Source organism: Pollachius pollachius, assembly GCF_949987615.1.
Source record: "Pollachius pollachius genome assembly, chromosome: 6".
In the NCBI taxonomy this organism is placed as follows: Eukaryota; Metazoa; Chordata; class Actinopteri; order Gadiformes; family Gadidae; genus Pollachius; species Pollachius pollachius.
In genome coordinates this window covers 19325445-19337811 of record NC_136939.1, presented here as the reverse complement: position 1 = coordinate 19337811, position 12367 = coordinate 19325445, and the positions used below count along the sequence as shown (strand labels likewise).

The following is a 12367-nucleotide window of genomic DNA, read 5'->3' as shown; positions in this document are numbered from 1 at the left end:
CCTCTGTCACCAATCAAGGAAGATATCTATGATTTATGATTTGAATAGTCTTCAAGGGCAGTCTAGATATTTGTTTGTTTTTCAATTGTCAATTCAAAAAAGCATACTTCCATAAGTCCACCGACACAGACACACCTGACGGGTCAATGTGGTAGAGTTAATGAGGTGAAACATTTCTTCCTTTGAATGTGCTGGTTATGATACTGTTACACCAAATGTGAAATTCCACAACATTTATGCATGAATAATTTACAAGCAACAGTGGGTTTGATGTTTTATTTTTGCAATTTATGGGGGAACAACTATATATATAAAAGACCAGGCCTAGGGGGAAGAACAATAATGACTATATGCTAATGTGAGATAAATATAAAAGCACAAAATAAACAGAGCAGAATCCATCTAAAAATGTCCTTGTGCACCGTGTTTAAAGTGCCCAATTGCGCAACGAAGAGAAAGCGTGCAGGAAGACTAAGAGAACGCAGAGGACTCTACTTCATCTCCGAGCTGCTCTCCGTCTCGTTCCGGGGATAATCCCTCCTCTCCAAACTCCTTCGAGTAACCACGTAATGGGAGAACGTAGAGGGCATATCCGAGCGTGCGCGCTGAATACCACAGTGGTACGTGCACCAGAGTGGGCTCTGCTTACTTTACACACCTTGAACGGTGCACTCTCTACCGCGGCCTGGTATTAGGATAGCAGGCGTCTTGTTACTGTGGACAATGCGGCAGTACCAGATCCTCTACCCTTAGAACCACATTGAGAACATCAATTGGTCATGGTGGCATTGTGGATAAAGTCAACAAGATATTAGGGCAGGGTAAATTGGGGGATTCGGACTATTCCCATTTCGGGGGACTAATCCCCCGACTGAGAGCATATAGGATCAAACGATCCACCCGTCCTTCAACATTGACTTTTAGAGCACAACAGATCCCTTTTCTGTGTGTATGGCAGAGAAGTGGAACAACATAATTGGACAATGTTCCAACAAGGTAAATATTGTTTCGATCTCATGTTGTCTATTAAAACCTAGCAGCCCTCACTGAAATCCAAACAGGTGCGTACTCCCAGTATTAAAGCACACCCAAAGAGGGCCCGGATTTCACGCCTGTCCGATGGCCGGGCTGACCAGAGAATAAAAGTAGGTTATTTCAATGTGCCCTGATTTCTCCTCTGCTGCAACATTGGAACCGAGTGCCGGCAGGCGTACATCTTCACAACACTTTCACATCCCCTTGTCTCACGCCCCCCATCCCCCATCCATCATGCATCTCAGCCCTTGTCCCATGCAGCGCCCGAAGGCCCGTGGTGTAGCACCCATCATGCCGTACATGCACACAGGCAGTCAGACCCCCTCCCAGGGAGCTGGTGCAGAGTAGAGTAGAGAGTATGCTAATGGTATTCAATACTCGGCTGTGATGAACACTCGATTCCGATTGGTCAATCACAGCTTTCTGTGATTGGTCTGTTAATTCAGTTGACGAATAACAGCGTTGACCACTCTGCTATGGACATTATTTCCAACCGACTCATTTTTATTAGCGGAAGCAATCAAATTATTTTTAAATCAATACAATAATTAATACATGATTATATTCTGTGGCAAATTATTAATTTCTTTAGTAAGTTGACTTATAAAAGGCGGGTTAATGTACAGCGAGCTGGACATTATCGTAAAAATAAACCCTGACATGGTCCTGTACATTAACATTATACATTATGTATACAATTATATATGCTAATAAATAAATGTAATTTATCTCTTACATAGAATAGGGCGATATGCTATCAGGATATATAGTATACAGTATACTAGTATAACTGTGTGCTAGTGGTTTAAATAGCGTGGGTTGCTTCTAATGGAATATATAGCAAGCTATATGCCAATGGATTTACTGCATAAGGTTAAAGTGTTGTATGATACGATATAGACAGTATAGTATAGCATTAAGCATTGTAATTTGTACTGAGGAAAACTATTGGTTTTACATTATTAACAGAAAAGGAAGAGGCATTTTAAATCAAACAAAAGGGAGAAACTTAGAACCCTTCTAAAGTGATGAAAGTTATTCAATGCTGTAGGCAAGTCTTATTTGCATGTTTTATGTGAGCAGACAGGCAGTTCATGTTTGTGTCATGTTTCACTGTATCGCATGGCAACTTGTACTGACACACAACACAGAACAATCACAACAAACAGACTTTTCATTTAATAAAAGTTATTACAGCCTTTTGACCCTGTGACAACCATTTACCAGGTGGTTTGTTTGTAGTGAGGAAGTAAACGTGATAGAACTACAATACCAACCAACAGATTCCACCTTGCTGGCCCTGGTACAGGAAAACGCTTGCCAACCGAGAAAGATCCTCTTAAAAGGGGGGATTATGTAGGCCTGTATAACTTTGCATGCAAAGGGTGCCAGACAAGCTGTAAATACCATATTTGTGTCACAGGACTGCACGACAACGTAGATGAAATACAGATGCTTGTGAAGACACGAATAAAGCTACACAGATAAAACACAATAAATGTTCTACAAGTATGATAATAGAATAACCTTCACCTGCTCGCTTAATACTGGGTGTGTGGATTGAAGTATACTTATTTCAATTCAATTTTGTTCAATTAAAGCTAGCAAAAAACTGTTGTCTGGCTACCTGCATGCACTCACTTCGACGGACCGGAGTCTTCCACAAGGCTAGGCAGACCTATGGCTAAGACTAGCAAGCTAGTCACGTTTTTTAGGGGAGTGGCTTAAGAGGGAGGCCTGAAGGGAGGGCTGGGATTTTTTTGTGCTTGGATAGCAAGGTAGGGTAATGCCTACCCTAGCTATAATTATTATAATTGAGGCCCAATTATGAACCTCATCAATCTAAAGGCATCTGTCTAAACGCAGCAACATAACAGAACTCAAGAAACATTCACCTTGCTCATATACAAAATGTCCACTTCCCTACCTTAGTTTGGGGAAAAGCATCTACTTCTAACGACTAAAAGAGAATTAAGAGTCTAATAGTAAAATAACGTGTTATGAATTCACCATGTTCATTGTATCGGTATAATTTTGCATGCGAGCAACGACCATAACCAGACCAAATGAGGGAGCCAAGATGAAACCACACAACAATAATAATAATACTTCTCAAGACTCTCTTTTTAGATACCACAACAACAGTTAAAAACAACACGCAATGCAAATAAAATACAAGGAAAAGCCAAAGCACATTTTTGTATCATTAATGTTCACAAATCTCTGGCTGTGTGCTTCTTATTGCGGTCTGGCTGGGATGCCCCATGTCACCTGAGGGGCAGTGAGGATAAGTGGTCTATTCTCCTAGACATCAGGCAGCACTGAAGACATCAGTGACTCTCCATAAAGCGCTGACCTATATAGTGACTGACCAGCAGGGACCGAAACCTACCATCTCCCTCACCTCTCCCCTTTCCCCTGTCCCCTCGCTCCTCTCAGACACAGTTAAGCCGTGCTCTTGACATAAAAGATAAACATTAAGCCCACCATTTGCCCATTTAGTTGACACAGAGCTTAGGACAAAAGATAGGCTGAAATATTCCACTGTGAGGCTGGACCGGGCAACAGAGGGTCATTATGCACATGGCCCTTATCGTTTCTAGATCAATAGTTCTGTTGATTCCAACCAGCAGCCCGTGGATCAATTTCGCTAACATAATGCACATTGTTATGCAAGAGAGTGAATGTGTTATCCCCCGAAACACAGCTGGCTGTTGGAACTAATTATATCACCAGATACATGAGTAACTGAGCCATGTGACTCTTCATGGGCCAATGTGGTCCGATATCTCACTTGACTCCATGCTTGGCTTGCCACATTATAAACCTAGCTGAGGAGGAAGATAGAGGCAGTATACTTCTCCAAAGAAAACCTATAGATTCTCACTACATATACACATAAACGCACCCATGCACATGCAAACAAACACACACACACACACACACACACACACACACACACACACACACACACACACACACACACACACACACACACACACACACACAGAACAGAAAACAGTGTCTGGTGTCGTGGCTGCCAAGGCACAGCCTATTCAACCTAGATAGTAATGCTGGTGTTTTCAGGTTTTGCCTGCACCATCAAATATTGATATGGGCATTTTCTCCCTGATCCTCTTTGAAACATTAATGCCTAATTTGAACGGGGCTGGCACTGGAAGAGTAGGCTCTAATTGGCTTTATTCACCTGGTGGCCATCTTGGTTCTAAGCACAAGCTGGAACTGAATACAGAATTCAAACCAAGATGGCCACTAGGTGAATAAGGCCCCTCTGGAGCCAATGTATGCTGTCATTGGGGTGGCACAGTGCTGGTGGAGGAGGTGGAGGAGGGGAAGGGTGGAGGAGGTGGGGAGGTTGTATTTGAATCACATTTTTCTGATTAGGGCGGCCATTCTTGTGTTACTTGGCTTCAACGACGATGGCCATGTTTCCTTGAGGAAGGCTGATTGCTCGGATGGGGTGGACAGCTAGAGGGCAATGGAAGGAGAAGGGGAGGGGAGGATGATCAGAACTATGGGGATCTGATAATATCTGCCATACTGCTGGTTTAGTAGCTGGGGGGAGGGGGTAGTCAGAGAACAATCACCACCATCAATGTCAGCTTTTGACGACTGAGTGATTGTTCTTGTCGAGTAGTTCATCATTCCTTTTTATCATGGGTGTTTTATACTCCACTTAGTCAAGAGGGCCAATTTAAACTGACACCCCAGCCACCTTCACCGGGAGGTTATGGCTGCCTATAGGCTACTGGTCCCAGCTAACATCTGCTGCTAGCAAGCATCTACTGCTCAACTGGACCTTTCAGTAGTTACTTTATTGCTAGCTTTTATCTTCTGCTAGTTATCATCTGCTACTTGGTAGCATCGAGTGTAAGTTTCTATGCACTGCTAGAATCTGCTGATGGCTCAGATCTAGGTAGCTAGGATATGTTGAGATCTTCTGCCAGTTAGCATATGCTTGTGAAGACAAGGAATATGTCTGGTTTGCGATAACGTTGAAAAACACAACCATATATGAGTTTATTAAGGATTGGTAAGGACTCTAAACTAGATCTCTTTATTATTGCAGCCCAAGTCATAATCAAGAGAAAACTATCAGAATCTAGCCTTGCAGACTATTGCTGATAACAGCTGTAAGAGGCTATGTAGTAAGCATAAATAGGCCTGGTATTCTATCAACTTCATTGTTGTTGTGTTCTGCTATGAATTAGATATTAAAATCAAATTGTTATTATACATGTAAAATTGTTGGAAAACCTCTGGAACCATAAACTTTTCCACCTTTGAAACCAATGTGCTTTGACTACAAATGTGCTAATGGAAATGCTCATTAGATCAAACATATTTATGTTCATAAAATAAAAGAAGATAAAATAAGGTAATCCCTTATTAATCCGACAAAGGGTAAACTTTCAGCTTCATAGTACTGCACTTAATTTGACATCTCCCTTCTGATCAGTCTCTGAAACAACCCTATCAACCCCAATGACAGGGTTAATGCAGCACCAACAGTGGCATTAACGATTCATATTTAACCCACACAAAACCCTCCCAGAAGACAAATAAACAAAATCATCTTACATATGGAGCCCAATTTTACACTGCAGCAAACATGGCGGTTATGGAGGGAAGGGGAGCAGTGCGTGTGTGCGTGTGTGTGTGTGTGTGTGTGTGTGTGTGTGTGTGTGTGCCTGGGTGTGTTTCTGTGTGTATGTGTGTGGGGGGTCTTTGTGTGTGAGTGCATGGGTTTGTTAGCCTGTGCAAATTTGTGTGTGCGTGTGTGTATGCGTGTGTGAGGGCGTGTATGGGACTGTGTGTGTGTGTGTGTGTGTGTGTGTGTGCCTCTGCAAATGTGTGTGTGTGTGTGTGTGTGTGTGTGTGTGTCTGTGCGCATGCCTGTGTCTGTGTTTTTGTGTGAGTGTCGATGTGCTTCCTCTATCTCTGTCAGTCTGTGTCAATGTCTCTTGCTCCCCCTCCCCTCTTTAAGACAGAATGGGCAGATGGCTTCCAATCGTCCACGCTAATCCACAGCAGACAGACTGTGAATGTGACACACCTACCGCCGCTAGCCTACTGCCCTACTCCTCACTGCTCACACATACATTCTATAGTCTGCACAGAAACACCACATACAATTAACTGCCTCCTATTCTTAACTGGTGGCCAAAATGACATCACTGGGTAAACATGACAATAAATGAAGGACAATTAGTCAGAATAGCAGCCAAATGCACACACACACACACACACACACACACACACACACACACACACACACACACACACACCCACACACACACACACTCACACACACACACTGGAATATACACACACACAAACACACACACACACACACACACACACACACACACACACACTCACACACACACACACACACTGGAATATACACACACACACACAAACACACACACACACACACACACACACACACATAAACATATACACATGCATAAATACAAATAGACACAAACACACAAACCCAGATACTTACACAAAGGTTCACGTACTGAGACCCACAAAACACACACATACAAACACACACACTGGATGGCAGACGAGTGTATTAACAAATGTGTGGTAAGGTTACCAGCCGTGCTCATATCCTTTGTCTCAGCCAGTGCTACCTGCCCCAATTGTTTTCTAATGAAAGTGAAAGTCATCTTAAGTGAAAGAAAAAGGATTGTTAACATTATCATCATAACCATAATCATCATGATCATTTTGCTGGTTTGTTTGTTTGTTTGTTTGATTTATGTTTATTAAAAAAATCTGTTGGTTACTTAATTTCCCTTCTGGGATTAATGCAGCGTTATATTATCATAATCCCTTTAAGTGGTAAACCAGTACAAACCCAAACTCTATACCCATGTAACTTATCTAACATTTACTGAAGTAAATAATTTAAAGTACTAGGTAGTAAAAAACACTCCAGTGCTTCCCCATCCCTGAGGGTAAGTTGTGTATTTAAGGGTCTTCTCCCCAAACTCAGCCAGACTTAACCAGCATGTCGGCCCATAAACAGATGGAGGACTATTTGTATCTAGCCCTCGTATCGCGTTACAAACAGCCCGCTGCACAGACTGGGGCTAAGATGCTAACAAAGGCTAATGCCTTTGTTAGCTGAGTTGAGGTAAGACCAGTCTTCTGTGTAAGGTTTCAGTGACACACCAAATACAGGAAAAGCCTACAACCAAAAACGCACACAGACACACACACAAGCACACATAGAGGTGAAGACACACACACCTACAAACATACACATACACACACACACACCGTCACACAGACATACAAACACACACGTCATAGAGCCAAACACGTTAGACATACACCAACACAGATATACACACAGACATAGACACAACATACTTGAGACATACAGACAGACATACACACAGCAGATGTCCGACACACACGCGCATGCCACATGCCCACACACACACACACACACACACACACACACACACACACACACACACACACACACACACACACACACACACACACACATAAACAGAAAGTTAATTCCAAAACTACACAAACATAAAAAACAACATTGCTTCAGTATAATATATGAGAAGTCAGAGGTCAAATAGTCTATGCTATAACCCCATCATTATCTGTCAGGACAAATGAAAATAATTTAATTACAAATTACAAATGAATGTTTCACCAATTAAGAATAAACATCTAATTGTGAATAATTTGGTCTAGTTTGTGAAACAAATACTTTTCAATGCTAAAAGTTTAGCGTAAGCCAAGGATAAAGCCAACCATACATAGGAAAAACAAAACATGTTTATCTGTCTCTGGTGTTTAACTATCCATCTATCCTTTATTACCTTTATTACTTATTACTTTATTACTAAACCACCATCAGCATTGCTATGGGAAAGGGTTGCAGCGGGAAACATAACCATTTAAATATATTTGCCTAACAGGCTCCAGTTTGGTGTCACATTATCCTAGCAAAACAGAGGGAGACTGTATTCCTAGATACTCTTAATGCTAACACCTGCTAGCTACGCCTGCTGCTGTTGCACCCACCTGGCCACCCAGAACAAAAAAATGAGGAACAGTCAAAGCTTTGCATAATTAATTATTTTACATTACATGTCCATGTGTTTTGATTGTATCCACATTCATAAACAGTGGATAGGGAGGCGTCTGATATAGATTGAGTTATCTGTTGTGTCAACGTACAGAATCCACTCTAGCTCTGGTAGCCTATACCACCTAAATACTACAGTAGATATAATATAATGGAGTAAGCACAATATAAAGAATAGATAGAGCATAGTAGCACAATAAAATAGAGCATAGTAGCAAGGAGGAGGTTAGAGTAGAGTAATCTATAAGTCAAATATAATAAGAGTCTAATAGAATATAAGTCGCTTTATTTTTTTTTGACAATTGCTTTATTGTCCCATCAAGAAATTTGCCTTTGGCCTTATCTTGGCAACACTCAGACAGATCACATTAAATAGACACCTTAGCATGTGTACCGTTACACAGAGACCATGCGTTGTTATTTCCTTCACAAAGTTACTGTGTCTACTCCACTCCATTCAATTAATTGCATGAGAGACAAATTGTGTACGGTACACATAACGTTTAGACAGCGGTATTGTCAGACTCATCTACACACAGACCAATAGAAAGTATATTACACACAGCATCCATCCACACGCACACACACACACACACACACACACACACACACACACACACACACACACACACACAGCAACAGAAAGTACATGACACACATAGACAGTGTCGATGCAAGCTGGCTGACAGAGGCGTGGGGGTCCTACGGGTTGCTAAAGGTGATATGAATATGTAATAAAGTTAGACCCAAGACCACAGGGCTCCAGACCGAGGCAACCGAAGAACAATTCATGAACCCGTGTTTTTCAGAGGAAAAGCCAACCCAGGATGAAAATCAATCACAGAAAACACAAAATAGATCCTGACCTCATGTGATCGTCTGTCTGGGCCATGTGTCTCATCTATCCATTCTAGAGCGTCTTGGCTTACGATGTCATATTCCAATTTCATTCTTTGAAATAGATGATGTGGATAACGCTGTCTAAAACATTTAGAGCAAATCAATGTAAAAAAGCTTGAACGCTGGGAGGGTGACTTAGTGTGGATGTGGTGAAGGCATGATGTAACACAGAGTGTGTCTGAAACGCATATCAATACAGTACCAACACGACAAGCTACAGATATATACACCAGGAGGAGCATGTAAAGTCCTCCCTCTGTGCCCCCTGCCTTCCCTGTGCTGTCTCTTCACTCCCCCGTCTCCCTGTCTGTCCCTCCATCTCCTCCATCTCTCTCTGTCCCTCCATCTCTCTCAATCCCTCCATCTCCCCTCCTCTTCCTCTCTCCTCCTCTCACCTTCTCTCTCCCCTCCTCTTGCGCTCTCCTCATCTCACCTTCTCTCCCCCCCCCTCTCTCTCTCTGTCCCTCCATCTCCTCCCTCTCTCCTCCTCTCTCTCTGTCCCTCCATCTCCTCCCTCTCTCCTCCTCTCTCTCTGTCCCTCCATCTCCTCCCTCTCTCCTCCTCTCTCTCTGTCCCTCCATCTCCTCCCTCTCTCCTCCTCTCTCTGTCCCTCTATCTCCTCCCTCTCTCCTCCTCTCTCTGTCCCTCCATCTCCTCCCTCTCTCCTCCTCTCTCTGTCCCTCCATCTCCTCCCTCTCTCCTCCTCTCTCTGTCCCTCCATCTCCTCCCTCTCTCCTCCTCTCTCTCTGTCCCTCCATCTCCTCCCTCTCTCCTCCTCTCTCTCTGTCCCTCCATCTCCTCCCTCTCTCCTCCTCTCCCTCTGTCCCTCCATCTCCTCCCTCTCTCCTCCTCTCCCTCTGTCCCTCCATCTCCTCCCTCTCTCCTCCTCTCTCTCTGTCCCTCCCTCTCCTCCCTCTCTCCTCCTCTCTCTCTGTCCCTCCATCTCCTCCCTCTCTCCTCCTCTCTCTCTGTCCCTCCATCTCCTCCCTCTCTCCTCCTCTCTCTCTGTCCCTCCATCTCCTCCCTCTCTCCTCCTCTCCCTCTGTCCCTCCAACTCTTTTCACTCCCCGTTTCCCTCTATCCTCCTAACCTCCCCTCCCCCCTCTCCCTCCATCCCCTCTGACACTCCTTCTCTCTCCCCTCTCTCCTCCCCCCCTCTACCCCATCTCTCTCTCTCTCTCTCTCTCCTCCCCCCCCCCCCCCCCCCCCACTCCTCTCCATCCTCTGCCTATCCCTCTCCGACTCTCCTTCCCCCATCAGACAACAGGTTTCCCATCAGCCATTGCTCCACGCCAGCAGTAGTGATGACTGGGCTTCCTGGAGGAAGGATGGGGGGGGGGGGGGGGGGGGAGTGCGATGCTACCTGAACCCATCCCCCGATATGGACCCGTTATGGGAGGTAGAATGGCCCCTTCCATCCCCTGTCTCCTCACCATCCTTGTTTGGCTGTGGAAGAATCCAAGGCTGAATAGCTACGCTCCCACAGGACCCACCCCCGCCCCCGCACACACACACACACACACACACACACACACACACACACACACACACACACACACACACACACTCAAACACACACGCACATCACAGATGTAGTCAGGTGACCAGATGTTGTATATCTCTCTGTCACACAGGCCGCCATATAACCACTGCTGCCCGATGCATGTTACAACCAGGCCACTACTACGTTATGTGCTAGCTAGTGGGGAGGGAGGGGGTTGTAGACAGCTAGCGGCTCATAAAAGCCTTCCATTAGAAGAAGAAGCAGGCAGAAATCACTGCGGTGATAACAAAGGAGCATCCGCCGGCATAAACAGCATCCATCGCTCCCATCCATAGTACAGCTCGGATCCATCCGCACTCCCGGTGTCTATCAACCCAAAATAGCACTGCATCTATTTTTTCCTTTTTTTTTGTTCCAGTGAAGCCACTGCAGCTGCTGCATTTCAACTGAACTCTTTATCACATACACATAAACACGCGCGCACGCGCGCGCGCACAGACACACATACACACACAAACGGCCCATCTGAACGCCACTATTGATTCTCGCATCGTACCATCAAGACGCCTTTTGTGAAGCGGAAGAGATGCATGAAATACAGTGGCGGTGTGATGCGGAGATGGGGGGTGGGAGTAGGAGCGGGGGGCGGCATACTCAGACATGGGATGCGGTGCGGGCATAGCGGTCCCCCCCCCCCCCCCCCCCCCCCCTCTTCCCAGGTGTATCACGGCCCCTGGTAACACCGCTGCCTGTAGCATCATAGCAGAATACAAAGTAGATGAAGGAAAACGGCTGCCCTCTCCGTGCAGAGCGCTCCCCGAGCCCCCCTCCCTCCCTCCCTCCCTCCCTAGCCCTCTCCTCCACATCTCCAACTGCCGTACCACACAGAAAGCGAATTACCTGAAATATGTCTTGACATTCTCTTGCTCAGCGTCTCTGCCTTGGGGCCCGGTGTGCTGGTAGCTTCATCGTCCACTGTACACTCCTATTGTCAGTTTACAGGCACGACTGCCATTCTCTTGTCAGACCAGTTCCTGACCCTAAAAAGCAGGCTCGTTCGGCAGGCTGGATGCTTCACTGACTGCTCACTGTTCCCTAGCCCATGATGTCATCCGCCCTGCCCTGCCTATTGGCTGAGACGATGAATATTAATGAAGGCAGCACCGTCTGGGGGGAGGAGACATGCGCAGAGGCAGGGGTTGGTTTTCTGTTTGAGGAGCAAATCTGCCGGTTGACTGGCGAGGAAGGAAGCTCTGATAAATATTTTTCGTTATTATATCGTAATAGTAATAAATAACTAATGCAAAAAGCAGTATTACGGTTTTTTAAAATTATTATTGTTATATTGTTGGACAAGGGTGTCCAGTTCCAAGTCTATCAGAAAAGCCTTGCCTCTGTTCTACAATATACCAAACATTATAAAGTATAACACAATAGTATTGTTGGTTGTATTGTATTCAGGCCTTATTGATCGAGATTAATAAGTTAACACACCAAAACAGCACATTACCTTAATCACATGTGTTTATCGGTACCAAACGCGTCAAAATACAGTTCACAAAATACAGTTCTTGGACAAGCGGAGCCGAGAAACCAAACCCGCGTTTCATTTGCCCTAATTTGCCTATGATGTCATCTTTTCCTCTGTGTCACCTGTGATTGGCTGAATGGCTTCAGCATCTGCTCCGTCTCCGGCTCGGGCTTCTTGCCTTTAGGTGGAGACCTATCGCAGGCACTCTGAATCATGGCTGGTTGTTATGACAACGTCGTCTTGT

The 12367-nt window shown here is 44.8% G+C and overlaps 1 protein-coding gene across 1 annotated transcript in view; it reads right to left on the bottom strand.

The window, feature by feature from the left end:
- LOC307076766 (serine/threonine-protein kinase PAK 3) overlaps positions 1–11645 on the bottom strand; it is a 31192-nt gene extending 19547 nt beyond the window's left edge. Inside the window, exon 1 of the mRNA XM_079737875.1 lies at positions 11493–11645. The gene's annotated coding sequence lies outside the window, so the exon portion shown is untranslated. The remainder of the gene's footprint in view (positions 1–11492) is intronic.
- Positions 11646–12367: the final 722 nt, after the last annotated feature.